This window comes from Elephas maximus, chromosome 5 (assembly GCF_024166365.1).
Source record: "Elephas maximus indicus isolate mEleMax1 chromosome 5, mEleMax1 primary haplotype, whole genome shotgun sequence".
NCBI lineage: Eukaryota > Metazoa > Chordata > Mammalia > Proboscidea > Elephantidae > Elephas > Elephas maximus.
In genome coordinates this window covers 151,456,471-151,483,126 of record NC_064823.1, presented here as the reverse complement: position 1 = coordinate 151,483,126, position 26,656 = coordinate 151,456,471, and the positions used below count along the sequence as shown (strand labels likewise).

Here is a 26,656-nt window from a genome sequence, read left to right as displayed (position 1 = left end):
GTGAGTGGTTTCAATGCTACACCTTGTGTTGAGGCCAACCCTTTCCCAACCTCCTACCTCTTCAGCACTCCAGGGGCAGAATGTTTTCCTAAAACTCTCAGATACCAACTTGGACTAGAAATTTCTCCCTCTCTCATTGCCTGTTGCACAGAGTGGCAGAGATTCCTTTTTAGGGTGTGTGTCTGTTTGTGTGTTGGTTTTATACGCAAGCGTGAGTTTGAAGTGAGGGCAGTATTGTGGCCAAAATCCAAAAAGAACTTGAGTCCTACAGATAGTGTTGAAGGTCAGAAATGTCCACATCCCGTGGAGGAAGGAAGGTCATGAGAAAGGAGGCGATTTTTCTGTTCTTTGGACCGAGGGCACAAGTGTCTGGCTCTAAAAAGGACAAGGCTGAACAGTCAGAATCAAGGTAGGCCTGAGAATGGAAACAGTAAGACAGAGCAGTGTGAGTGGGACCAACACCACTGTTCTATTCAGTGGATATTGATTAAGTGCCTATGGTGTAGAAAGGCTGTTTTTTATGAAGCTGATAATTAACTCATTATAACCAACTGTAGTTGAGTCAGTTCTGATTCATGACAACACAGTATGTACCAGAAAGCAAGTGGGTTTTTAATGACTGATTTCAGAAGTAGGTGCCAGGCCTTTCTTCTGATGTACCTCTAGGTGGACTTGAATCTCCAACCTTGAGGCTAGCAGTCAAGCACTTTAACTGCACCATTCAGGAATTTCAATGACAGTATAAACGAAATAAACAAACCTGTTGTCATCTGGTTGGTTCTGACTCAAAGTGACCCTATAGGACAGAGTAGAACTGACCTACAGAGTTTGAAGTCTGTAATTCATACGGAAGCAGACCATTATATTTTCCTCCCAAGGGGCGGCTAGTGGATCGGAACAGATGACCTTTCGGTTAGCAGTTGAGTGCTTAACCTCTGTGCCACCAGGGCTTCTAGCAAGAACAGTATGTTGTTGTTGATGTTAGATACTTTGAGTTGGTTCCAACTCATAACAACCCTGATAACATGTAGGAAGTCTCACCATACTTGCTTATAAGGAACACTCTGGCTGTACTTCTTCTAAGACAGATTTGTTCATTTTTCTGTCAGTAAATGGTATATTCAACATTCTTCACGAATACAATAATTCAAGCGCATCAATTCTACTTCGGTCTTCATTTCTCATTGTCCAGCTTTCTCATGCATATGAGACGATTGAAAATACCATGGCTTGGCTCAGGCACACCTTAGTCCTCAAGGTGATGACATCTTTGCTTTTTAATACCTTAAGGAGGTGTTCCGCAGCAGATTTTCCCAAAACACTGTGTCGTTTGATTTCTTGACTTCTGCTTCCGTGGGTGTTGATGGTGGATCGAAGTAAAGTGAAATCCTTGACAACCTCAATGTTTTCTCCGTTTATCATGATGTTGCTTACTGGTCCAGATGCGGGGATTTTTGTTTTCTTCATATTGAGGTGTAATCCATACAGACGGCTGTACTATTTGATCTTCATCAGTAAGTGCTAAAGTCCTCTTCACTTTCAGCAAGCAAGGTTGGGTCATCTGCAGATCACAGGTTGTTAGTTTTCTGCCAACCCTGATGTCCCATTCTTGTTCATATAGTCCAGCTTTTTGGATTAACTGCTCAGCATAAAGATTGACTAATTATGGAGAAAGGGTACAACCTTGATGCATACCTTTCCTGACTTTAAGTTACTCAATACCCCCTTGTTCTGTTCGAACAAATGCCTCTTGGTCTGTGTATAGTTCCATATGAGCATGATTAAGTGTTCTGAAATTCCTATTCTGTGTAATGTTATCCATAATTTGTTATCATCCACACAGTAAAATGCCTTTGCAAAGTCAATAAAACAAAGGTAAACATCCTTCTGGTATTCTCCGCTTTTAGCCAAGATCCAGCTGACATCAGCAACGATACCCTTGTTCGTTCCATGGCCTCTTCTGAATCTGGCTTGAATATCTGGCAGTTCCGCATCAATGTAATTCTGCACTTGTTTTTGAATTATTTTCAGCAAAATTTTGCTTGTGTGTGATATTAGTGATATTGCTCGATAATTCTTAATGTTTTATTGCATTGTCTTTCTTTGGAATGAGAACAAATATAGATCTCTTCCAGCAGGTTGGCCAGGTAGCTGTCTTTCAAATTTCTTGGCACAGATGGGTGAGCACTTCCAGCGCTGCTTCCCTTTGTTGAAACATCTCAACTGGTGTTCCATCAATTCCTGGAGCCTTGTTTTTCGCCAGTGCCTACAATGCAGCTTGGACTTCTTCAATACTATCGGTTTTTGATCATATGCTACCTCTTGAAGTGGTGGAACATCGATCAGTTCTGTTTGGTACAGTGACTCTGTGTATTCCTTCCATTTTGTTTTGATGCTTCTGTGTTGTTTAATATTTTCCCCATAGAATCCTTCAATATTGCAACTCTAGGCTTGAATTTTTTCTTCAGTTCTTTCAGCTCGAGAAATGCTGACCACGTTCTGCTCTTTTGGTTTTATAATTACAGGTTTTTGCACATTTTATTTAAGTACTTTGTCATCTTGAGCAACCCCTTTGAAATCTTCTGTTCAACTCTTTTACTTCCTCATTTCTTCCATTCACTTTAGCTACTCTACATTCAACAGCAATTTTCAGAGTCTCTTTTGACATCCATTTTGGTCTTTTCTTTCTTTCTTGTCTTTTTAATGACCTTTTGCTTTATTCATGTATGCTGTCCTTGATGTTATTCCACAACTCGTCTGGTCTTAGATAACCTAATATAAGGGTAGGAGAGTGTGTTTTTAGTATTTACAAAAACCTGTCCATATTTTCATACATTTCACACTCATCTCAGCCCTGAGAGGTAAGCAAGGTAGGTTTTGTTACCCATATTTTAGAAATGATGAAACTAAGATGACTAACGCATAGACCCCCCTACCTGTCTGCCAGTTTATTGTACTGTGGTGGCTTGAATGTTGCTGTGATATTGGAAGCCATGCCACCACTATTTCAAATCCCAGCAGGGTCACCAATGGTGGACAGGTTTCAGTGGAACTTCCAGACTAAGACAGAGTAGGATGAAGGACCGGGCAGTCTACTGAAAAAACTGGCTTTTGTACATGCTGTCAGGAGGGACCTGTGCCTGTAGAAGGACATCATGCTTGGTAAAGCAGAGAGTCAGTGAAAAAGAGGAAAACCCTCAATGAGATGGATTGACACACTAGCTGCAACTATAAGCTCAAGCATAAAAGTGAGTGTGAGGATGGTGCAGGACCAGCTAGTGTTTTGTTCTGTCGCACATAATGTTGCTATGAGTTGGAACTTTCTTGACGGCACCTAACAACAACAATGTATAGACCTGAGAAACTAACCCAGATCTCTGGATTCCATTTCCAGTTTTCTTTATACTTTACCCTGGATAGGCCCAGACTATTTCACCTCCTCTTTCTGTACAGATATGAAAGTCAGAAAGGGAGTGCAATAATTTCCCAGGTTGCTGTAACAAATATGACAAACTAGGTAGCTTATAAGAATGGAACTTCATTGTCTCACAGTTCTGCAGGCTAACAGTCTGAGATCAGGGTACCAGCTGTGTTGGTTCCTTCTGAGGCTTTGAGGGAGAATATGTTCCCTGCCTCTCTCCTAGCTTCTCCTTGGCTTGTACTTCCAGCATCACATGGCATCCTTCCTCTGCCGCCTTGTCTCCATGTATTTTCCACTCTTTTATAAGAACCCCAGGTGTATAGGTTTAGAGCCCACCCTACTCCTGTATGACCTCATGTGAACCTAACTGATAATATCTTCAAAAACCTTATTACAAACGGGGTCATATTTATAGGCACAGGCATTAAGTCTTCAACATATGTTTTTGGGGGACACAATTCAATCCACAACAAGGAGTTTATGCCATTCCACTTTTCGTAGGAAGCACTGGAGCCCTGAGTGTAAACCTCACTCATTGATCATATGTTATTTTAAGAAACAGTGATAAATTAAAGTTCAAAACTCATTACTTTATTCAACAGTATTGTTAGAGTACCTGCCATGTGGCAGACACCATGCTTTTTCTACAAAGATGTATTAAAGTATGAGGTACCAAACCAGAAAAAAACAAATCCATTGCTGTCAAGTCTATTCCGACTCATAATGACCCTACAGGATAGAGTAGAGCTGCCCCATAGGGTTTCCAAGGCTGTAAATCTTTATGGAAGCAGATTGCCACACCTTTCTCCTGAGGAGCAGCTGGTGTGTTCAAACCGCTGAACTTTCAGTTAACATTTGAGTGCTTTAATCACTGTGCCACCAGGGCTCCTAATGTATAGCACAATACCACTTAAGTAAGAATGCAATAGCACTTACAGAACAATGCAATCCACAGTTCGCGTATGGAGGATGTTTTGAAGGACATGAGATTGGACACCTGAAGGGAGAGGAAAGGCTGAGAAATGGAATGGTGTTGCAGATTGAACTGTGTCCCCCTAAAAGGTTTTTTGAAGTTCTGTTGTGAATGTGACTTTGTCTGGAAATAGAGTCTTGGAAGATATTATCAGTTAAGTTAACATGAGGTCCTACTGGAGTCCGATGAGTCTTAATTCAGTATGTGTGGTGTCCTTATAAAAGGGAGTCCCTGGGGAGTGCAAAAAGTTAATGTGCTTGGCTGCTGACTGAAAGGCTGGAAGTTCAAGTCCACTCCCAGGCTCCTCAGAAGCAAAGCCTGGTGAACTACTTCTGAAAAATCAGCCATCGAAACCCCCCTGGAGGACAGCTCTGCTCTGACACACATGGGGCTGCCATGACTTGGAATTGACTCAAGGACAAGTAGATTTTTTTTGTGTGTGTGGTTGTTGTTATAAAAGAGACCAAACACCAAACCCACTGCAGTCAAGTTGATCCCAACTCAAAGCAACCACAAAGATCAGCAGTTCAAATCCACCAGGAGCTCCTTTGAAAATCTACGGGGGCAGCTCTCCTCTGTCCTATAGGGGCGCTGTGGGGTGTAATAGACTTGGTGGCAACGGACTCGCCTCTGGACTGTGAGATAAAATATTTCTGTTGTTTGAAGCCAACCGGCTTGTGGTGCTCTGTTATGGCAGCCCTGGGAGACTAATAGAGATAGGGATAAAAAGATAAAGAAAATTGTGGCAACACCTGGACTAATGTTGGCGCTGAACCACAACCTGAGGTAAATGATGCTATTATTCAAATTATGAGCCCCTGCAATTCAGAAAAGCACAGATAAATAAAGACATTCTCCTGCCCTCAAGGCTTTCATTCCCTCCTTGGAAGAAATACACAAATACTTGCAGTAAGTGGAATTCTCACCAAGCCTTGGATTTAAAATGATAGCGGTTCTTAAGCCCTCTGCCTGTGGGTGGAGTTGCTTCTGGGTGGGGGAGAGCTTTGTTTGGTGTTAGCACTGTTGGGCCTATTAAAGTGAAGTTGCAAACTCTTGGAGTTGAAGTGTGAACGTGCTCCCACTCTTGGCTGTGACGTGGTTTTGGGAGGAAGGCTGGCAGCCCCTGCTATTCTTGGCTGCGGGGACTCTCTCCTACATGAAATCTCCCGAGGAACATCATGTTCTAGCATGTTGTAAATGAAGGAAAGAGAGCATTTAATGGCACCCGAGACACCAATAACTTTGTCTTTTGTGCATAAGCAGAACTTTGGAGAAGGAGCGAAACAAGAGGGAACCAAGGCCCCTACCCCCAACCCAGATACCTGAGGGGGGAAAAATCTTCTTGGTAATGGTGATCATTTGAAGTGGTTCTTAAAGTGTCTCTTTTTTTGTTCCTCCTTGGAAATCTCTCAGTGGCTATGTCTCTTCAGCAGTTTATCACCTCTTCTCTTTCTGTTGCCTTTATCTCTGGATCACCCTGTCTCTGTCTCTGTCTCTGTCTCTGTCTCTCGTTCTCTGACTCTCTTTGCTTCTTCTCTTTCTGACTGATTTTGTCTCTTTTTCTATTCCTTGTTTTTGTCTGTCTCTGACTCTCTGTTATTCTCTCTCTTCACTTGTCTTACTCTCTCTCTCTGTTTCTGCCTTTCCGTGTCTCTCTGTGACTCTGTCTGCCTCTGACCCTTTCCCTGTACTCGGCTTCATTCTCTACCCACCCCCACCCCATTTGTCCTTTCTGTCCCATCTTGTTCTTTCTCTTAGCTGTGACAGGATTCTAGAAGAGGCTGACCAGCTGTCACCAGGGTCCCTAGAGATCGAAAAGAAGCAATATTGGTCTAGTGAACAATTATTGTTTAAAACCATGGCAGTACCATGTGATTTTGTTTTTGCTTCATCTGCTACCCCAGTCCTTTAAATGTTTTGATCACACCATATCTATGCATCTGTGTCAAAGCGCCCTAGAATGGCAGAGCTGAAAGGCCCCTTGAGTACATAGGGTGTCGTTTTTTTTATCTCTCAAATGGAGAAACTGAGGCCCAGAAATAAGGGAGTGACTTATCCAAGAGCATACAAATAATTTATCCCAGATATAAGACTGAAATAAGCATTTTGACTGTCTTCAAAGGTCAAACAAATATTTGATTCTTCAAGCTATCTACCAATCATCCAATAAATATTTGATAAAACTTACTGTCTGTAACATATTACACTAGGTTCTAGGACAATACAAAAAATATAATCCACAGTGTATACTTTTGAAATCCTATAATCTATATGAGGAAGCTATGTGATGGAGTGTTAGGGAACGTGTAAATAACTTTTTTCCCCTCCTAAATTTAGAACCAAGTGAGAAATGCTGTTGTTGTCATTAGGTGCTGTCGGGTTTGTTCTGACTCATAGTGACCTTATCTACAGCAGAACAAAACGCCGCCCAGTCCTGCACCATCCTTGACATCATTGCTGTGTTTGAGCCTATTGTTACAGCTACTGTGTCAATATATCTTGTCTATCAGTTTGTCATACCATGGTGGCTTGTACGTTGCTGTGATGCTGGAAGCTATGCCACTGGTATTTCAAATACCAGCAGGGTCACTCACGTTACGTGAGTTTCAGCGGAGCTTCCAGACTAAGACAGACTGAGAAGAAGGACCTGTTGCTCTATTTCTGAAAAAAAATTGGCCAGTAAAAACCTAAGTGAGAAATAAGACTTGGGAAATTGTCAGTTTTATTTTTGATGTTGGTAAATGATTGGAAAATGTGGCTTTAGAACTGGAGCCAAAGAAACTTGCTAAAATTCTCAGCCTCAGTTTATACTTAAAGAGCTTTCACTTGAAGGAAATTTTAGGCATACTGGGCAGACACAGCCATGTAGGGTCATCACCTCATATCAATTCTGGGCAGAAAAGAAAGGGGAGAATGAAGCTGCAAGGCTCGAAGATTCTTAATAGATGAGCTACAACAAAAAAAGAAATATGGACCACTGGATAGCAGACCATCATCATCACCCACCACCCTCCATCTGCTGGGGAGATAGGCAGGGAAGCTACCCCATGTACCTGTGAGACTGGGAGAAAGTGAAATCTTCCTATTTGTCCTGAAATCTTTCCAATCTTTTTGTTTTCTTAAACTATTAAGCTTAATCACAAATCTTGTGGTCAACCAGGGGTGAGGGGTCTCTTCCTTGTGGGACATCAGTAACATATAAACAGAGTAGAGCTGCCATCTCCCTGGCCATCTTTCTGCATTCTCAGTAGGAGAGCTATCAAACCCCATGGGTGAATCTTGAGGGTGTGTGATAAATTCCTCAATTTTACAATAAATTGTAGCCCTCCAAAATTCAACCCACCTGATGACAACGTAAGCAGGCATACTTTATATAAAATGTGGTATTAAATTGCAGGAGTGAGGGGTGAGTAGGATAAAAAAAAAATCTGAGGAAAGTGATATGACCCTCACTGAGATCTCAAGTTAGGGAGGTGGCCAGGAATATGGTAGCAATGAGGAAAATAAGATCAAGAAACACTGCCCTAATACTAACTTTGACTCTGCCCTAATACTAACTTTGACTCTGATACATATTCCCCTTGGTCCACCTGTGGACAGTCTAGCTCTTGCCCCAGATAGCTCTGAGTTCAGCAACAAAGAGAAAGGGAGGCACTCATATCCAGAGAACAGTATAGCCCTAGTTGTTCAAGAGAAGAAAGGGGGCCCACCGGAAATGTTATTTGTATTGCTGGAAGCTTAGCTGAATCTTCTGGGAAGAAATAGAACACTATACAAGGAAATGGTATACTAGTGGCTTGTCCCCCCAGGCAAGTATAGGAGGGAATATATGCAATAAGAAATATGACTGGAGGCCTGGAACTTTTAAAGCCTGGGGAAAGATCAGGAGTGGGACAAGGAGGTAGTGAGTGAGGTGCTGAAGGTATAAAATTTAAGGACTTGTCTTAGTCTTGGTTCTCTAGAGGAGCAAAACCAGTGAAGTGTGATAAATATACATAGAGAGATTTGTGGAGCCCTGGTGGTGCAGTGGTTAGGAGCTTGGCTGCTAAGCAAGGGTCAGCAGTTTGATTCCACCAGCTGCTCCTTGGAAACCCTGTGGAGCAGTTATAGTCTGTCCTGTATAGGGTCACTATGAGTCGGAATAGACTTTATGGGAATGGATTTTATAGAGAGGTTTAGGTAAAGAAAATGACTCACACAATTTTGGGGGCTAGTAAGTCCAAAATGCATGGGTCCAGTGGCAGGCTGGAGGGCTCTGCTGGCTCATGGGGCTCTGGAGGCTGGTGAACCCAAAAATCTGTAGGTTGGATGGCCAGCTGGAGACTTCTGGAGGCTTATGTCTCAGAAACTGGAAGTCAGGTGTCAGGAAAAGCCAGAAAAGTGCAGGGTCGAGAAAGAGATTTAGATTTGCTGGAACACCCATTTATATACAGAAGGTAGGCCACACCCCCAAGGAAACTTCCATTTCAACTGATTGGCTGCTCACATTAGATCACAAAAGGGGAAAGTATGACATTATGGAAGAGCACGTGCCATGCCACTAAGAATCATAGTCTAGTGTCTTAGGCTGGGTTCTATAGAGAAGCAAAACTAGAAAGTGTATGTGTGTGTGTGTATATATATATACACACATATGCATAGAGAGAGAGAGAGAGATTTATATCAAGAAATGACTCACGTGGTGGTAAAGACTGGAACGTCCCAAGTCCATGGGTCAGGTTGGAGGCTTCTCTTGATTTTCCTAGCCTCAGAGGCTGGTGAACCCAAGATTAGCCAGGTGAGAGAACAGGGCTCTTGCTCACAGGCTGCGAAGATTGATGAATCCCAAAATTGGCAGGCAAGACTGCAGGCAAGGTGGTATCTCACATCCCAAGAACCAGAGGTCAGATGAACAGGAGCCAGCTGTGGGGTCCAACACAAGCAAAAATCCCCCGAGTCTTGCCAGAATGTGCATTTATATTCCATTTAGACCACACGCCCCAGGAAACTCCCTTTCAACTGATTGGCTACTCACAGCAGATCCCACCATGGGGGTGATCACATATCAGACCTCAACAAGGAAGTGATTACAACATTACACTACTGCCAAAACATTAGATTGAAGGTTCAGCCAAGTTGACACACAATCTTAACCAACACACACATTTACAAAGCAAAAATACTCTTAACAATTACAGTCCTCAATTCTACAACTGGTCACATGGTTGTAGCTGGTATTTAGAACTACCTTTTTCCACCAACCATTCTGTATGCCCTCTGCCCTCAGCAAACACCTTAATTGGTTGTGGCTCTTTGTCTGGTGGAGTGACGGAAACCTTCATTCCTGAAGGGCCTGGGCCATTCGTAATCATGTCAGAATTGGCTTGCTGTAGTTTTTCATTGGCTTTAATCACGGGGCATTGTAGTACTAAGAGATGCCCTAAGGGATCTCTTGCATTCCAGACATACTCTTCTTTACCTCCATTATGTAATATCAATCTAATTTCCTTTTGGTAATCAGGATCAATCACTGCAGCCAGTATGGTAACTCCCTTCTTTGTCTGTTGATCCAGAGGCATGAGGAACCCAAAGTGGCCGAGTAGCATTCTTAACTTCCAGTTCAGTGGAATCGGTGATAAGTCTCCAGGTAGAAGCATTCTTCCCTTTGGAAATAAGACCTCTAGACCAGCAGAATATAAGGTCTCAGGGGCAGGAAGCAAAAATCTTGGGTGTGGGTCACTAGAAGTAATAGTAAGTGGTGCCACACCCATCTCTACTCCTCGATTCCTGGACCCATGAATCCTGGCTATGGGAGAGGCAGCACCATATATTGGATGCTGGTTTAGAACATATATAGCCTCCTGGAGAACATTGCTCAAACCCTGCAAGGTATGGACACCTAGCTGGCATTGTAATTGTGTTTTTAGAAGGCCATTCCATCCACATATCAAGCCAGTTGTTTCAGGATAATAGAGAACATAGTAAGATCAGTGAATTCCATGAGCTTGGGCCCATTGCCATACCTCATTTTCTGTGAAGAAAGTCCCTTGATCTGAGATGATGCTGTGTGGGATGCCATGATGGTGGATAAGGCATTCTGTAAGTCCACGGATGGTAGTTTTGGCAGAAGCATTGTATGCAGGTTAGGCAAATCCATATCCAGAGTAATTATCTATTCCACAAAGGACAAAACACTACCCTTTCCATGATGGAAGTGATCCAAAGTAATCAATTTGCCACCAGGTTGCTGGCTGATCACCTCAAGGAATGGTAACATATTGGGGACTCAGTGTTGGTCTCAGCTGCTGGCAGTTTGGGCACTCAGCGGTGGCTGTAGCCAAGTTAGCTTTGACGAATGGAAGTCCATGTTGCTGAGCCCATGCATAACCTTCATCCTTGCTGCCATGGCCATTTTGTTCATGAGCCCATTGAGCAATGATAGGAGTAGCCGGGGAAAAAGAATGAGTGGTTTCCACAGAATGCGTCATTCTATCCACTTGATTGTTAAAATCCTCCTCTGAGGCCACCCTTTGGTGAGCATTCACATGAGATACAAACATCTTCACTTCTTTGCCCCATTCAGAGAAGTCTATCCACATACCTTTTCCCCATACCTCCTTTTCACCAATTTTCCAATCGTGTTCTTTTAAGTCCCTGACCATTTAGCCAAATCATTCGCCACAGCCCATGAATTAGTATACAATTTCACATCTGGCCATTTCTCCTTCCAAGCAAAGTGAACAACCAGGTACACTACTTGAAATTCTACCCATTGTGAGGATTTCCCTTTACCTCTGTCCTTCAGGGAGGTCTCAGAAAGGGGCTGTAGTGCTGCTGCTGTCCACCTTTGAGTGGTGCCTTCATATCATGTGGAACCATCTGTAAACCAGGCACGAGTTTTCTCTTCCTCAGTAAACTGATCATAAGGAACTCCCCATGAGGCCACAGGTGCAGACTGGGAGATGGAAGATAATGTGACAGGAGTAGAGACCATCAGCATTTGGGCCACATCCTCATGCAACTTATTAGTGCCTTCAGGGCCTGCTCAGCCCCAATCTCGTATATACCACTTCCATTTAGTGATGGAATGGTGCTGTGCACATCAGGCAACATCCAAGTCGTGATGGCAGCTCAGGCTACATGGTGACTCATGGTTAAGCATTCAAGCTCTACTAAGGCCTAGTAACAAGCTGAAATCTGTTTCTCAAAAGGAGAGTAGTTATCTGCAGAGGATGGCAGGGCTTTGCTCAAAAATCCTAAGGGTCTGCACTGTGACTCACCAACAGGGGCCTACCAAAGACTCCAAACAGCATCTCTATCAACAACTGACACTTCAGGTACCACTGGATCAGCAAGATTATATGGCCCAAGGTGCAGAGTGGCTTGAACAGCAGTCGAAACTGTTGCAAAGCCTACTCTTCTTGTTCTGGGCCTCTGCTCAAAACTAGCAGCTTTTCGAGTAACTTAATAAATGGGTCAGAATAGCACACCCAAGTAAGGAATATATTGCCTCCAAACCCAAGAGGGCCACTAGACATTGTGCCTCTTTTTTAGTTGTGGGAGGAACCGGATGCAATAACTTAATCTTTACTTTAGAAGGAATATTTTACATGCCCCATACCACTGGACCCCTAGAAATTTCACTGAGATGCCTGGAAGTTTGTGGGATTAATTCCTACCAGAAGGATGACTATGCAAAGGCATTTGACTGTGTGGATCATAACAAATTATGGATAACGTTGGGAAGAATGGGAATTCCAGAACACTTAATTGTGCTCATGAGGAATATTTACATAGATCAAGAGGCAGTTGTTTGGACAGAACGGGGATACTGATTGGTCTAAAGTTAGGAAAGGTTCGTGCCAGAGTTGTATTCTTTCACCATACCTATTCAGTCTGTATGCTGAGCAAATAATACGAGAAGCTGGACTATATGAAGAAGAATGCGGCATCAGGATTGGAGGAAGACTCATTAACAACCTGCGTTATGCAGATGACACAATCTTGCTTGCTGACAGGGAAGGGGACTTGAAGCACTTACTACTGAAGATCAAAGACCACAGCCTTCAGTATGGATTGCACCTCAACATAAAACAAAAATCCTCACAACTGGACCAATGAGCAACATCATGATAAATGGAGAAAAGATTGAGGTTGTCAAGGATTTCATTTTACTTGGATCCACACTCAACAGCCATAGAAGCAGCAGTCACGAAATCAAAAGACACATTGCTCTGGGTAAATCTGCTGCAAAGGACCTCTTCAAAGTGTTGAAGAGCAAAGATGTCACCTTGAAGACTAAGGTGCGCCTGACCCAAGCCATGGTATTTTCAATCCCATCATACGCATGTGAAAGCTGGACAATGAATAAGGAAGACCGAAGAAGAAATGATGCCTTTGAATTGTGGTGTTGGTGAAGAATATTGAACATACCATGGACAGCCAAAAGAATGAACAAACCTGTCTTGGAAGAAGTACAACCAGGATGCTCCTTAGAAGCAAGGATGGCAAGACTGCGTCTTACATACTTTGGACATGTTGTCAGGAGGGATCGGTCTCTGGAGAAGGACATCATGCTTGGCAAAGTACAGGGTCAATGGAAAAGAGGAAGACCCTCAACAAGGTGGATTGACACAGTGGCTGCAACAATGGGCTCAAGCATAGCAACAATTGTAAGTATGGTGCAGGACCAGACAGTGTTTCAATCTGTTGTGCATAGGGTCGCTATGAGTCGGAAGGGACTGGACAGCACCTAACAACATAACAACAACAATTCCTACCCTCTAGCATACAAAAAATGTTTTACCAATTAAGCCCAGAGTCATTGACACTTCTTCCTTACTAGGTCCAATCAGCATAATATCATCAATGTAATGGAACAGTGTGATGTCTTGTGGAAGGGAAACTTGATCAAGGTCCCTGCAGACTAAATTATGACTTAGGGCTGGAGAGTTGATGTAGCTCTGAAGTAGGCAACTGAAGGCGTACTGCTGGCCTTGCCAGCTGAAGGCAAACTGCATCTGATGGTCCCTCAAAATAGGAAGGGAGGAAAAGGCGTTAGCCAGATCAATAGCTGCAAACCAGGTACCAGGAGATGTGTTAATTTGCTCAAGCAATGAAACTACATATGGAACAGCAGCTGCAATTCGAGTCACCACCTGGTTAAGTTTTTGATAATCCACTGTCATTCTCCAAGATCTTTCTTTTTTTTTGGACAGACCAAATAGGGAGTTGAATGGGGATATGCTGGGAATCACCATCCTGGCATCCTTCAAGTCCTTGATGGTGGCAGTAATGTCTGAAATCCATCCAGGAATGTGGTATTGATTTGGTTTACTATTTTCCTAGGCAGAGGCAGTTCTAATGGCTTCCACTTGGCTATTCCTGCTATAATAGCCTTTACTCCGTTTGTCAGGGATGCAATGTGGGGGTTCTACCAGTTATTGAATGTATCTATTGCAATTATGCATTCTGGAAATGGGGAAATCACTGTAGGATGGGGAAATCACTGCAGAATGGGTTCAGGGACCTACTGTGAGATGGACATGAGCTAAGACTCCATTAATAACCTGACCTCCATATCCTCCCACTCTGACTGGTGGGCCACAGTGACATTTTGCGTATCCTGGAGTTAGTGTCAGTTCAGAGCCAATATCCCCAAAAAGTCTAATTATTTCCTTTTCTCCAGTGAACAGTTACTCTCTTAAAAGGCTGTAGATCCCTTTGGGGGAGGCTGGAAGAAAGATTAACAGTATAAGTTTTTGACGGTGTATCAGAGTCCTTCCTCAAGGGACCCAGCCTTCCATTTCATTCAAGGGGTTGTTGATCTTTATACTCACTCAAGTCTGGAAATTGATTGAGAGTTCATGACTCTCTGTTCTGACGATTCCAGTTAGACTGCTGCTGACTTGATCTAGAATTCACCTGCTTGTACAGATCAAGTAAATATTTAGTAGATTTCCCATCTATTTCACTCCCAGGGACACCATGACTAAATAGGCAACATCATAAGTCCTTAGGAATCAGACTATTCTGATTACTGCTTTGACACCTCTGTCCATTATGGTAACCACTCCCACCTTGTCTTTATCGATTGAGTGCAGCCACTTTGTCCGTACTACCAAGGGGTCCAATCAACCCCATTGTAATGAGTTGTTGTAATTCAGTTAGGGCAGTTCCCACTACCAAATCTGACTTACATAACATAGCAATCACTGCAGTCTTCAAGGATGCTGGGACTCCCTTCACAAATTTATTCTTCACCATTGTGGTAAATGGTATGTCCTCTGGGTACTCCATGTATAAGTCTGTGGGTCTAACTTGATAAATCCACTCTAACATACCTATTTCCCTAAGCCTCTGGATACCTTTTTCTACAGTATACAAAGGCAGGTCTGTTACTTCAGCTTCATTTAGCATAGGCCGCTGTGTAATCCATGCTTTAGTGACCCAACCAAATAAACTATTAGATGCTTTCCTAATTTCTCTAGGTGAAACACTGAATGAAGAATCTGCGCTTAGTGGGCCCATGTCCATAAACACAGACTGATCCATCTTTATGTTTCTTGCACCATTATCCCACAACCTTGTTAGCCATTCCCGCACATATTTCCCAGGTTTCTGTTTGTACATATTAGAAAAGTGAAGCAGTTCTTTTGCAATGTATCATACCTCCTCCTGGGTCACACTTTGTACTTCACCTTTTGGGGGTCGCTAGGACTTAAGTCTAGTTATACGTATAGAAGACAAAATCAGTGGGGAAGTATTTTGTGGAATCTGTACATCGAGCAAGAGGCAAGATTTGAAAGGAACAAGGGGATACCGCATGGTTTAAAATCAGGAAAGATGTGTGTCAGTGTCATACGCCCTCACCATACTTATTCAATATGTATGCTGAGCAAATAATATGAGAAGACGGACTACATAAAGAAGAATAGGGCATCAGGATTGGTGTAAGACTCATTAACAACCTGCAATATGCAGACGACACAGCCTTGCTTTGCTGAAAGGGAAGAGGGCTTGAATCACTTACTGATGAAGATCAGAGACTACAGCCTTCAGTATGGATTGCATCTCAACATAAAGAAAACAAAAAACCTCATAACTGGACCAATAAGCAACATCAGAATAAATGGAAAAAAGCATTGAAGTTGTCAAAGATTTTACTGTACTTGGATGCACAATCAAGGCCCATGAAAGCAGAAGTCAAAATATCAAACATATTGCATTGGGCAAACCTGCTGCAAAAGGCATCTTTAAAGTGTTTAAAAGTAAAGAAGTCACTTTGAGGACTAAGGTACACCTGACCCAAGCCATGGTGCATTCAAGTGCCTTGTATGCTTGCAAAAGCTGGACAAAAAATAAAGAAAACCAAAGAACTGATGCCTTTGAATTATGATGTTGGCAAAGAATATTGACTATACCATGGACTGCCAGAAGAATGAACAGATATTTCTTAGAAGAAGTACAGCCAGAGTGCTCCTTGGAAGCAAGGATGGTGAGGCTTTATCTTACATAATTTGGACATGTTATCAGGAGGAGCCAATCCCTGGAGAAGGACATCAGGCTTGGTAAAGTAGAGGGTCAATGATAAAGAAGAAAACCCTCGACGAGATGGTTTGATACAGTGACTTCAACAATGAGCTCAAACACAGCAACGAAAGTGAGGATGGAGCAGGACTGGCCAGGGTTTCATTCTGTTGTACATAGGGTCACTATGAGTCAGAACCAACTTGATGGCATCTAACAACCATTTCTGAACCTTTTGATCAAAGATTCTGTAGAAGAATCAAAAGAGGAAAATGCAGAACAGAATGTCACTTTCTCATAGACTCCAGACTTCCTGGAGCATGAAGATTTGATGAACCCCTGAAGCTATTGTCCTGTGATAATCTTTAAAACTTAAACCAAAAACATCCTCTGATGTCTTCTTAAAACCAAAAAACTGTTTATCTTGATTATTTAAAAAAAGTCTGTCTTGAGCATCAAACTGTTTTGAAATCTATATGAGATCAAATTGACAAGGGTAACTTGAAAAAAAATTTTTTTTTTTTTTAACGTGATAGATTAGATAGGAACCTTAGTGAGCTGGGAATTTATGTTGATTGGGGAGAAAAACTCTGAAAATAAAGGTGAGAATGGTTGCAGAACTTGAAGAATGTAATCATTGTGACTTAACTGTACATGTAGAAATAGTTAAATTGGTGTATGTTTTGCTGTGTATATTCTCAACAACAACAACAAAGTAAATAAAGTAAAATTAAATTAAAAGGATGTGCTGAGGCAGATTGTTCAGATGAACAAACAGTCAGACAAGAATGAATTCTTCCCTAGGGTGCAGGTTTCCAGCCCAGAAGCAGGGAGATGTGGTCTCTTCATTTAATTAGCTATTTGGCTCTTCATTGGAAAAGTTGTCTTCCTTAAGGTGAAACTAACTGCAATGGCTGAAATAAAACCCGTCTCTCCTCTCCATATTATCTTTCCAGGTATATGGTGAGAAAATCGATTACCAAGCTAAGATGACACACCTCCTTTTGACGTGGCCAGGACTAGAATCCCCATCATTTATCTAAATCACCTGCCATGAGGTAAGGATTAATGGGCTCCTATTAAAGAAACTGGAAATCTTGGTGGCCTAGTGATTAAAAGCTGTGGCTGCTAACCAAAAGGTAGGCAATTCGAGTCTACTAGGCGCTCCGTGGAAACCTCTGGGGCAGTTCTATTCTGTCCTCATAGGGTCACTATGAGTCAGAATCCACTCGATGACAGTGGGTTTGGTTTTGGCTTTTGATATTAAAGAAACTGGCCAATGACGCAAAATGGTAGTGAGTGTGGCATGAAAGAGCGACTCTTTCCATGTGGAACTCAGTATTTTTGCATCAATGCTCTCCTGACATGAGTGGCTGTGATTATGTAGACACAGACGTGACTCTGTATGCATACGTTTCAGCTACGTGTGTGTGCATATGTGTGCATGCGTGCATGATGCTCAGCATATGTGTGAGTGGGTGAAGGTGATTTTGCTTAATTATATACCTCATTCAGCCAGACAGAGGAAAATAGAAATTAATGTCTATTATTTCACTAATTGTACCCCTTCTTCTGAATTTTCATAATGGCGTCTTTGAATATGCATGCCTTATAAACTGTAGCCATAATTACAGGGTCTCCTTCTCTGACATTCCTGTTTAGAGGAACGTTCATAAAATGCTCCTTTGCCAATTACCACGTTTCAGAAAACAACAACACTTTCCACAAAATGTCCTTCTGCAAATATGGCCTCCCCCATATAAAAATTTAGACAAATAAGGATGTATTTCCTTTGGAAGTTTCAAGTTGGTCTTTGTTCTTCCTTTGTATTTTATTAATAGGTTTCTTTTTTCAGGTACTTTAATGCATATTGCTAAGTGAAAGAAGTCAGTATGAAAAGCTACGTGCTATATGATTCCAACTATATGACATTATGGAAAAGGCAAAACTATAGAGATAGGAGTTCAGGGGGAGAGGAGGGTGAATAGATGAAACACAGGACATTTTATGGCAATGAAACAATTTACATTCGTCAAAACCAGTTGGAGTGTTCGAAGGGTAAACCCTAATATGAACTATGGACTTTAGTCAATAATAATGTATCTATATTGGTTCATCCATTGTAGCAAATGTACCATAGGAATACAAGGTGTTAACAATAGGAGAAATTGTGTACAGGTAATAGAGAGGTATGTGGGAATTCTGTATTTTCTGCGTATTTTTTTTTGTAAACCTAAAACTTCTCTTAAAAATAACATCTATTTAAAAAACTGGTTAGAAAAATATTTTTGGGACATGGAAATATGAGCCTCTTGAAGTGACTTTGAAACTGAAAATAACTGATGTTGCAGTCACTTAACGCCTCTCTAGAGGGTGCGTAGTGTGTGCTTAGACCTTTGCAAGGCTCTGTGAAGGGAGGTACCGTTGGAGGAGGCAAAGTCAGGCTTCTCAGCTCATTCTCTGCTCTGTGCCTCCTGAGGCCATACCCCTCTTCACTGCCTTTCTCTACCCTTTTCACCTGGGCCTCCCAAACCTAGCTTCCTTTACATCTTCAGGATTGCTTCCTTGTCAGGTTTATTTGCTTGAATTTGTGTGAGTGTCTTAACCTCTCTGTGCCTCAGTTTTCTTATCTGTATAACTGAGATAATCATGGTGTCTACCTCCTTGGGTTACATAAGGATTAAAGGGGTTAATATATGTCAGGCTGTTTAGATAGTACGTGGTGCTTTATAACTATAAGTGATTATTGTTGTTGTGGTTGTTGGTGGGTGTTTGGGGGTAGTGGAGAGAACAAAAATAAAAAGGGGGAGACAGAAACTCTCAAGTGAGTCAGAGTAGCAGGGAGGGGAATGGATGTCTTGGCGTCTCAGATTCTTCCCAGGGGCTGCTTACTGTTGGGGATGGGTGTTGTTTCTTTCCTCCACTCCATCCCCTCCTGCCCCTCACTTTAGCACAAGCCTAGGGTGGCAAGGCTTCTACTCACTTACTCTGGACACTTGATCAGAAAAGACCAACTGCTAGAAAAGGACATCATGTTTGGTAAAGCAGGGGGTCAGCAAAAATGAGGGAAAACCTCAATGAGATAGATTAATACAATAGCTACAACAAAGGATTCAGACATCATAAAGATGGTGCAGTACCCGGCAATGTTTTGTTCTGTTATGCATAAGGTCACTAAGAGTTACGGTCAACAGTAACTAACAATGTAGGGTGACAGCATAAGAAAACACATCCAATCCCTCTAAATACATCCCAACCCTCTTACACAGCTCAGAAGCTGTACCTGAGGGGACTAGAGTACAGAGCCTTTTAAAGCCACGGATGTGCTTTTGTTCTTTTGGCCTTCCTCCATCTTCCTCTTTGGTGTCATGTGTATTAAACACAAAATATAGGTCCTTTGGAGCTTCTCGGCTTCCTCATCCTGGAGGCAGTTTGCATGAGTAGACTTAGGGATGCTCTGCTGACCCAGCCACTCCTGTTTAGTCTAGAAGTAAGGAGCCTTGTTAGCAACCTGAGGCCTTAAGATCTAACACTGTTTTCCTGAGAAATCTGCACTGGAAGGAATTGGGGTTGACATTGGCTGTTTATACAGCTATGAAGAAAGCAGTACATAGTTTCTTATTTGGCGGTCAGTCTTTGTGTGCATGTAGCATTCTTGGTCAAGATTCCCAAGTTTCTACCTCTTAAATAAGGTAGTGAAAAAAGAGCTGTATCTACCTGTTTATACAGTGTCTAGGTTAATCCACTACACTCTAGTGACTACAGCAAACTACTTTCTTGTTCCCTGTGACTATAAAAAAAATTTTTTTTGGGGTCTGAATTTTTTTTTTAAATTGTGATCTAGGTGAAAGTTTACATAGCAAAAATTAGTTTCTCAGTAAACAGTATACGAATGGTTTTGTGACATTGGTTGCAAACCCCACAATGTGTCAACATGCTTTGTTTCTCCACTCCAGGTTCCGTGTTTCCATTTGTCCAGTTTTTCTGTCTCTTCCTGCCTTCTCTTCTTTGCTTTTGGGCTAATGTGCCAATTAGTCTGGTATACATGATTGACCTATGAAGCACGTCCCTTATGTGTGTATTGTTGGCCCTACAGACTTGTCTAACCTTGGGATGAAGGGTGAACCTCAGGAGTGACTTCAGTACTGAGTTAAAAGGGCATCAGGGGGCCATACTCTTGGGGGTTTTCCAGTCTCTGTCACGCCAGCAAGCCTGGTCTTTTATTTTTTTGCATGAATTTGAATTTTGTTCTACATTTTTCTCCTGCTCTGTCTGGGACCTTCAGCTGTGATCCCTGCCAGAGCAATTAGTGGTGGAAACTGGGCACTATCTCGTTGTTCTGCACTCAGCCTGATAGAGGTTGTGGTAGTTGTAGTCTATTAGTCCTTTGGACTAATCTTTCCCTTGCCCTTGTGTCTTTGGTCTTCTTCATTCCCCTTTACTCCAGTCAAGTATAAAAATTTTTACTACCTCTTCACTGGGTGACCCTTGCTCAGCCTTCAGCTTAGATGTTACTTCCCCTGGAATTTTTTCCCCTGATTCTTCAAGAATGGATTCTGTAACTCCAACTCTCTGGCCATGCCTCTCATATGTACCCACCACCTACAGCACACATCACAGTGGGTTGTAACTACCTGCTTACTTACTGAGTGCTCCAATAGGTTTGAGCTCCTTGAGTGCTAGGCCTGATCTTGTAAACTGCTGACAATTACCGCTGAATACAGAGCCTGGTTCATTGTTAGAGTTCAACAATTCAATGATTATTTGTTGACAAGATCTAATTCATGTACTGCTTCCATCTATAGAAAAGAAAGAACGACCCAGTTCCGCAAAAACATGAGGGGAAAAAAGTGTTCAAGGCAATGTAAGAGTAGGTGTAAAGGCCCTGAGATGGAAGCAAGTGGTGTGTTTAAGAAAGAATGAGGACCAACGTGGCTAAAATGTGGTGAACCCGAGGAAGAATGGGAAGAGAGGAGTCCAGAGAGAGGTAAGGACTAGGTCAGGTAGGGTGCTATGGGTCACTGTAAAGAGCCTGGAGTATTTTATAAATACAATGGAAAGTCTTCGGAAATTCTTGTCAGGGGAGTGGAGCAATCAGATTTGTGTCAGCTGAGTAGAATAAATCGGAGGACAAACATGGAAGCTGGGAAGCTATGGTAATTCTGATTTTCTATTTGGCGTCTTGATATTGGTGTGCTTCTATCAATTTAAGATATAACAAAAAAGAATTTTAGTATTAAATGGTTTATTTTCAACAATCTGTTTGTGAGATATTTTGAAAAACCAAAAAGCTCTTTTGTTGTACTCTCAGACTGGAAGTTGTGGCATTTCATAACAAATTTCTTTTCAGAGTAGGCTGTAATTTTCTTTTATTACAAAACCAGTATTGAAGAAACAAAAATGAAAATGAAGGTGAAGAAAGAAAACAATTCACATCTTCTTCCAGAAAATCGTTTGTTTTTTTTTCCTTTTTTTTTTTTTTTAATGTCTTTTATAGCCCTTGACCATGAACATAAAGAGTTTGGTTAAAGTTATAATCAGGATGGATATATACTGTATTGAATTCTGTTTTTTTCACATAATAGATACCATAAACTTTTCCCATGATCCATATAAATGTTCAGCTCAGTGTCTGACATTTAATAAGCAATAAATGTTAAAATGTTAGCTCTTTCCAATCCTCTTCCTGCTTCTATTTCTATTATTATGTTAGAATAAGGTCTTTGTGATGATTTTTTAAAAACAATTTCAAGGCATTTTATCAAGTGATTAATACATATTTTTCTGAATTTTTATACTCCGTTGGATATTCAGGCTGCTTACATTTTTTTTTTTTTTCCCAATCTTACACAAGGAATTACTTAGTTAAAATACTTTGTATTTTTAATCTTTATTCTTTTGGATTATTGCCTTTGAACTCTGGCTTCCAAAGAATAAATTTCTCTTTTTTGGGGGGAGGAAGAAAAGTAGGTTTTTTTTTCCCAAAGAAAATATTGCACAGATTTGTTGTTTGCCTTTAGGTTTCATGGAGTTGATTCCGACTCATAATGATCCTGTGTGTAACAGAAAGAAACACTGACTGGCCCTGTGCCATCCTCATGATCATTGTTATGCTTGATCCCATTGTTGCAGCCACTGTGTTGATCTACCTCATTGAGGGACTTCTTCTTTTTCCCTGATCTTCTACCTTTTTTTTTTTTTTTCTACTTTACCCAGGATGATGTCCTTTTCCAGGAACTGGTCCTGCCTGATAACATGTCCAATGTATGTGAGAAAAGTCTCGTCATCCTTGCTTCTAAGAAATATTTTTGCTGTACTTCTTCCAAGACAAATTTGTTTTTTCTTCTGGCAGTCCATGGTATATTCAATATTTTTCACCAACATCATAATTCAAAGGCATCAATTCTTCTTTGGTCTTCTTTGTTCTTTGTCCAGCTTTGTCATGCATATGAGGTGATTGAAAATAGCATGGCTTGGGTCAGGTGCACATTAGACCTCAAGGTAACAGCTTTGCTTTTTAATGTTTTAAAGAGGTCATTTGCAGCAGATTTGTCCAATGCAACGTGTTGTTTGATTTCTTGCCTGCTACTTCCATGGGTGTTGATTGTGGATCTAAGTAAAATAAAATCCTTGACAACTTCAATCTTTTCTCCATTTATCATGATGTTGCTTATTGGTCCAGTCGTGAGGATTTTTGTTTTCCTTATGTTTAGATGGAATCCATACTGAAGGCTGTGGTCTTTGATCGTCATCAGTAAGAGCTTTAAGTCCTTTTCACCTTCAGCAAGCGAGGTGTGTCATCTGCATAACACAAGTTAATGAGTCTTCCTCCAACCTTGATGCTGCATTCTTCTTCGTATAGTCAAGCTTCTTGGATTCTTTGCTCAGCATACAGTTTGAATAAGTATATGGTGAAAGGATACAAAGTGACACATGTCTTTCTTAACTTTAAACTACGCAGTATCCCCTCGTTCTGTTTGAATGACTACCTCTTGATCTATGTAAAGTTTCGTTATGAGCACAATTAAGTGTTCTGGAATTCCCGTCATCACAATGTTATCCATAATTTGTTATGATCCACACAGTCGAATGCCTTTGCATAGTCAATAAAACACAGGTAAACATCCTTCTGGTATTCTCTGCTTTCAGCCATGATTCATCTGACATCAGTAATGATATATACTTTGTTCATGTCCTCTTCTGAATCAGGCTTGAATTTCTGGCAGTTCCTTTTCGATGTACTGCTCAAACACTTTTGAAAGATTTTCAGAAAAACTTAGTGAGTGGTGGGTGTGTGTTATATTAATGATATTGTTTGATAATTTCTACGTTCTGTTGGATCACTTTTCTTTGGGATGGGTACAAATATGGATCTGTTACAGTCGGTTAGCCAGGTAGCTCACTTCAAATTTCTTGGCATAGACAAGTGAATGCTTCCAGAGCTGCATTCCTTTGTTGAAACATCTCAGTTTGTATTCCACCAATTATTGGATCCCTGTTTTTCACCAATGCTTTCAGTGCAACTTGGACCTGTTCCATTGGTTCCATCTCTTCTTAATCATATATTGCATCCTGAAATGGTTGAATGTCGACCAAATCTTTTTGGTACGGTCACTCTGTGTATTATTTCTATCTTCTTTTGATGCGTCCTGCATTGTTAAATATTTGCCCTGCAGAAACCTTCAATATTTCAACTCAAGGCTTATATTTTTTCTTCAGTTCTTTCAGCTTGAGAAATGCTGAGCATGTTCTTCCTTTTTGGTTTTCTATCTCCAGGTTTGCACATTTCATTATAACACTTTGTCTTCTCCAGCTGCCCTTTGAAATCTTCTTTTCAGCTCTTTACTTCATCATTTCTTTCTTTGGCTTTAGCTACTCTAGGTTAAAGAGCAACTTTCAGAGTCTCTTCTGACATTCATTTTGTTCTTTTCTTTCTTTTCTGTTTTTCAATGACCTCTCTCTTTCTTCATGTATGATGTCCTTGAAGTCACTCCACAACTTGTCTGGTCTTCGGTCATTAGTGATCAATATGTCAAATCTTTTCTTGAGGTGCTCTCTAAATTCAGGAGTGATATACTCAGGGTGGTACTTTGGCTCTCATGGACTTGTTCTAATTTTCTTCAACTTCAACTTGAACTTGCATTATGAACAATTGATCATCTATTCCATGGTCAGCATCTGGCCTTGTTCTGACTGATTATATTGAGGCTCTCTGTCATCTTTTTCCACAGATGTAGTCGATTTGATTCCTGTGTATTCCTTCTGGCAAGGTCCACATGTATAGTCAACATTTATGTCATTGAAAAAAAGCATTTACAATGAAGAGCTCTTTGGTTTTGCAAAATTCTATCACATGATCCCCTGCTTCATTTCTATCAGCAAGGTCATGTTTTCCAACTACCAATATTTCTTCATTATTTCCATCTTTAGCATTCCAATTGCCAGTAATTATCAATGTATCTTGATTGCAAGCTTGATCAGTTTCAAACTATAGAAGTTGGTTAAAATCTTCAGGTTCTTCATCTTTGGCCTTAGTGGTTGGCGAGTAAATTTGAATCATAGTCGTATTAACTGGCTTTCTTTGTAGGTGTATGAATATTTTTCTACCACTGACAGTGTTTTACTTCAGGATAGACCTTGAAATGTTCTTTTGATGATGAATGCAATGCTATTCCTCTTCAATTTGTCATTCCTGGCATAGGAGAACGTATGATTTTTTGACACAAAATAGCCAACACCAGTCCGTTTTAGCTCACTAATACCTAGGGTATGAATGTTTAACAGTGCCGTTTCTTCTATGATGACTTTCCTTGATTCATACTTCATACATTTTGTGTTCTGATTATTAACGGGTGTTTTTAGCTGTTTCATCTCATTTTGAGTCATACCACATCAGTAGATGAAGGTTCCAAAAACTTGACTCCACCCATGTCATTAAGGTCAACTGTACTTTGAGGAGATAGGTCTTCCCCATCTGTATTTTGAGTACTTTCCAATCCGAGGGGCTTATCATCTGGCACTATATCATACATTGTTCTGCTGCTATCCATAACGTTTTCACTGGCCAATTTTTTCAGAGGTAGACTGCCAGGTCCTTCTTCTTAGTCCGGAAGCTGTGCTGAAACCCTTCCACCAAGGGTGACCCTACTGGTATTTGAACCACTGGTGGCAAATTTCCAGTATCACAGAAACAAACAAGCTACCACAGTCCAACAAACTGACAGACACATGGTGTTACACAACCCTAGACTTCCTTAGGGAAACTTGAAAGTCTTGCTTTAGGATAAATAATCAGGGGTAGAATTACAGCTGTCAACTTGTGTATGTTTTTAAAAAGTAGAAACCATTTACCCTGCTTCCAAAAAACTATAAACAAACCAGTTTTACAACTGCATTGCCAGCAGTGGATATTATCACTTTAATATATTTTGCTAATGTAGTACGTATACATGGTATATCATTATTATTTTAATTGACCTATTTTTGAATATTAGAGAAGTTTATCATTCCTATGAATAATAAAGAATGATGATTTATTGGGCATTTACTATGTAGTAGATCATCTGTTTGTTTGGAGACCTGGTGGTACAGTGGTTAAGAGCTCAGCTGTTTGAATCCACCAGCCATTCCTTGGAAGCCCTATGGGACCATTCTACTCTGTCCTATAGGGTCGATATGAGTCCTAATCAACTCGATGGCAACGGGTTTGTTTCTTTCTTCTTCTCTTTTTTTAGATAATTTGTTTCATGCAGATTCTCATTTACTTCTCATGACAGTCCTTTTTGATGATGTTATTGTAGAACCTATTTTATGGGTGGAGAAACTGAGGCTGAGAGTGATAATGAAGCCAAGATTGAAACCTGAATCTGTTGGTACCTTGCTACTGATTGCAGGCCCTTTTGCAGGAATTGTATATGCATTGCCTATTTATCCATTGTAAAGGTGATGTTTTTCTCACTAATTTGGATTTGCTCTTGTTATGCTGTAGATGAATATTTATTTTCTTGATATAGTTAATGCAAACATTTTTCCCAAGGACTTTTAAGAGATTCATTTAGCAGGAAAAATTAAAGCTGAGGGAGCCATAAGTTGAGCAAAGTCGATGTCTAATTTCTTTAGGTGTGGGGTTCCAAGAAGCAAAAGGAGACATTTTTACAATATTTACTTATAAAACTTCCCTGGGATTTCAAAACGTGAGTGAAATTGAGAAAAACCTCATAATAACTGCAAGAGTTGAGAGATCCCCTGTTGATTGCTTTAGGCCCTAATAAAAATCTCCACCATGCAAATATTTGTCCTATTCCTTTCCTCTTACTTTCAACATGAGTATAATAAATATTGTTTTTGCAAATGAGAAAAAGATACAAGGTGTAAAATAAATTTGCTGACATCGTGTAGCTTTTAAGTAGCAGAGATTAAACAGATGCCTAGAGGAGTCCAAAGTATATGCTCTGTCTGCAATATTATATTAAATTGCTAAAGAGGAGTTTATTTAGCACAAATTATAGGCTAAAGAAAGCTCCCAATTGAGTGTCACAGGGAAGCAAGATATAGATCACTTCAACAGTAAGAGACAGGTTGGGAAATTAGATCTGTTTGTTGTGGGAGGGAGAGAAGGTTTGGGAGAGATTCACCCCTTCCTTTCTTCCTCCCTTCTTCCTTTCCTTCTTCTTTCCCATCTATTTGTCCACCCATCTACCCCTTCATCCATCCATCCATCCATCCATCCATCCATCCATCCATCCATCCATCCA

At 40.9% G+C, this 26,656-nt stretch overlaps 1 long non-coding RNA gene across 1 annotated transcript in view; it reads left to right on the top strand.

Annotated features, from left to right (window-relative positions):
* The first annotated feature begins 308 nt into the window (after positions 1 to 308).
* LOC126077294 (uncharacterized) overlaps positions 309 to 26,656 on the top strand; it is a 63,934-nt gene continuing 37,586 nt past the window's right edge. The window contains exons 1-2 of the long non-coding RNA XR_007517704.1: positions 309 to 409; positions 16,859 to 16,960. This is a non-coding gene — a long non-coding RNA (uncharacterized LOC126077294). The remainder of the gene's footprint in view (positions 410 to 16,858; positions 16,961 to 26,656) is intronic.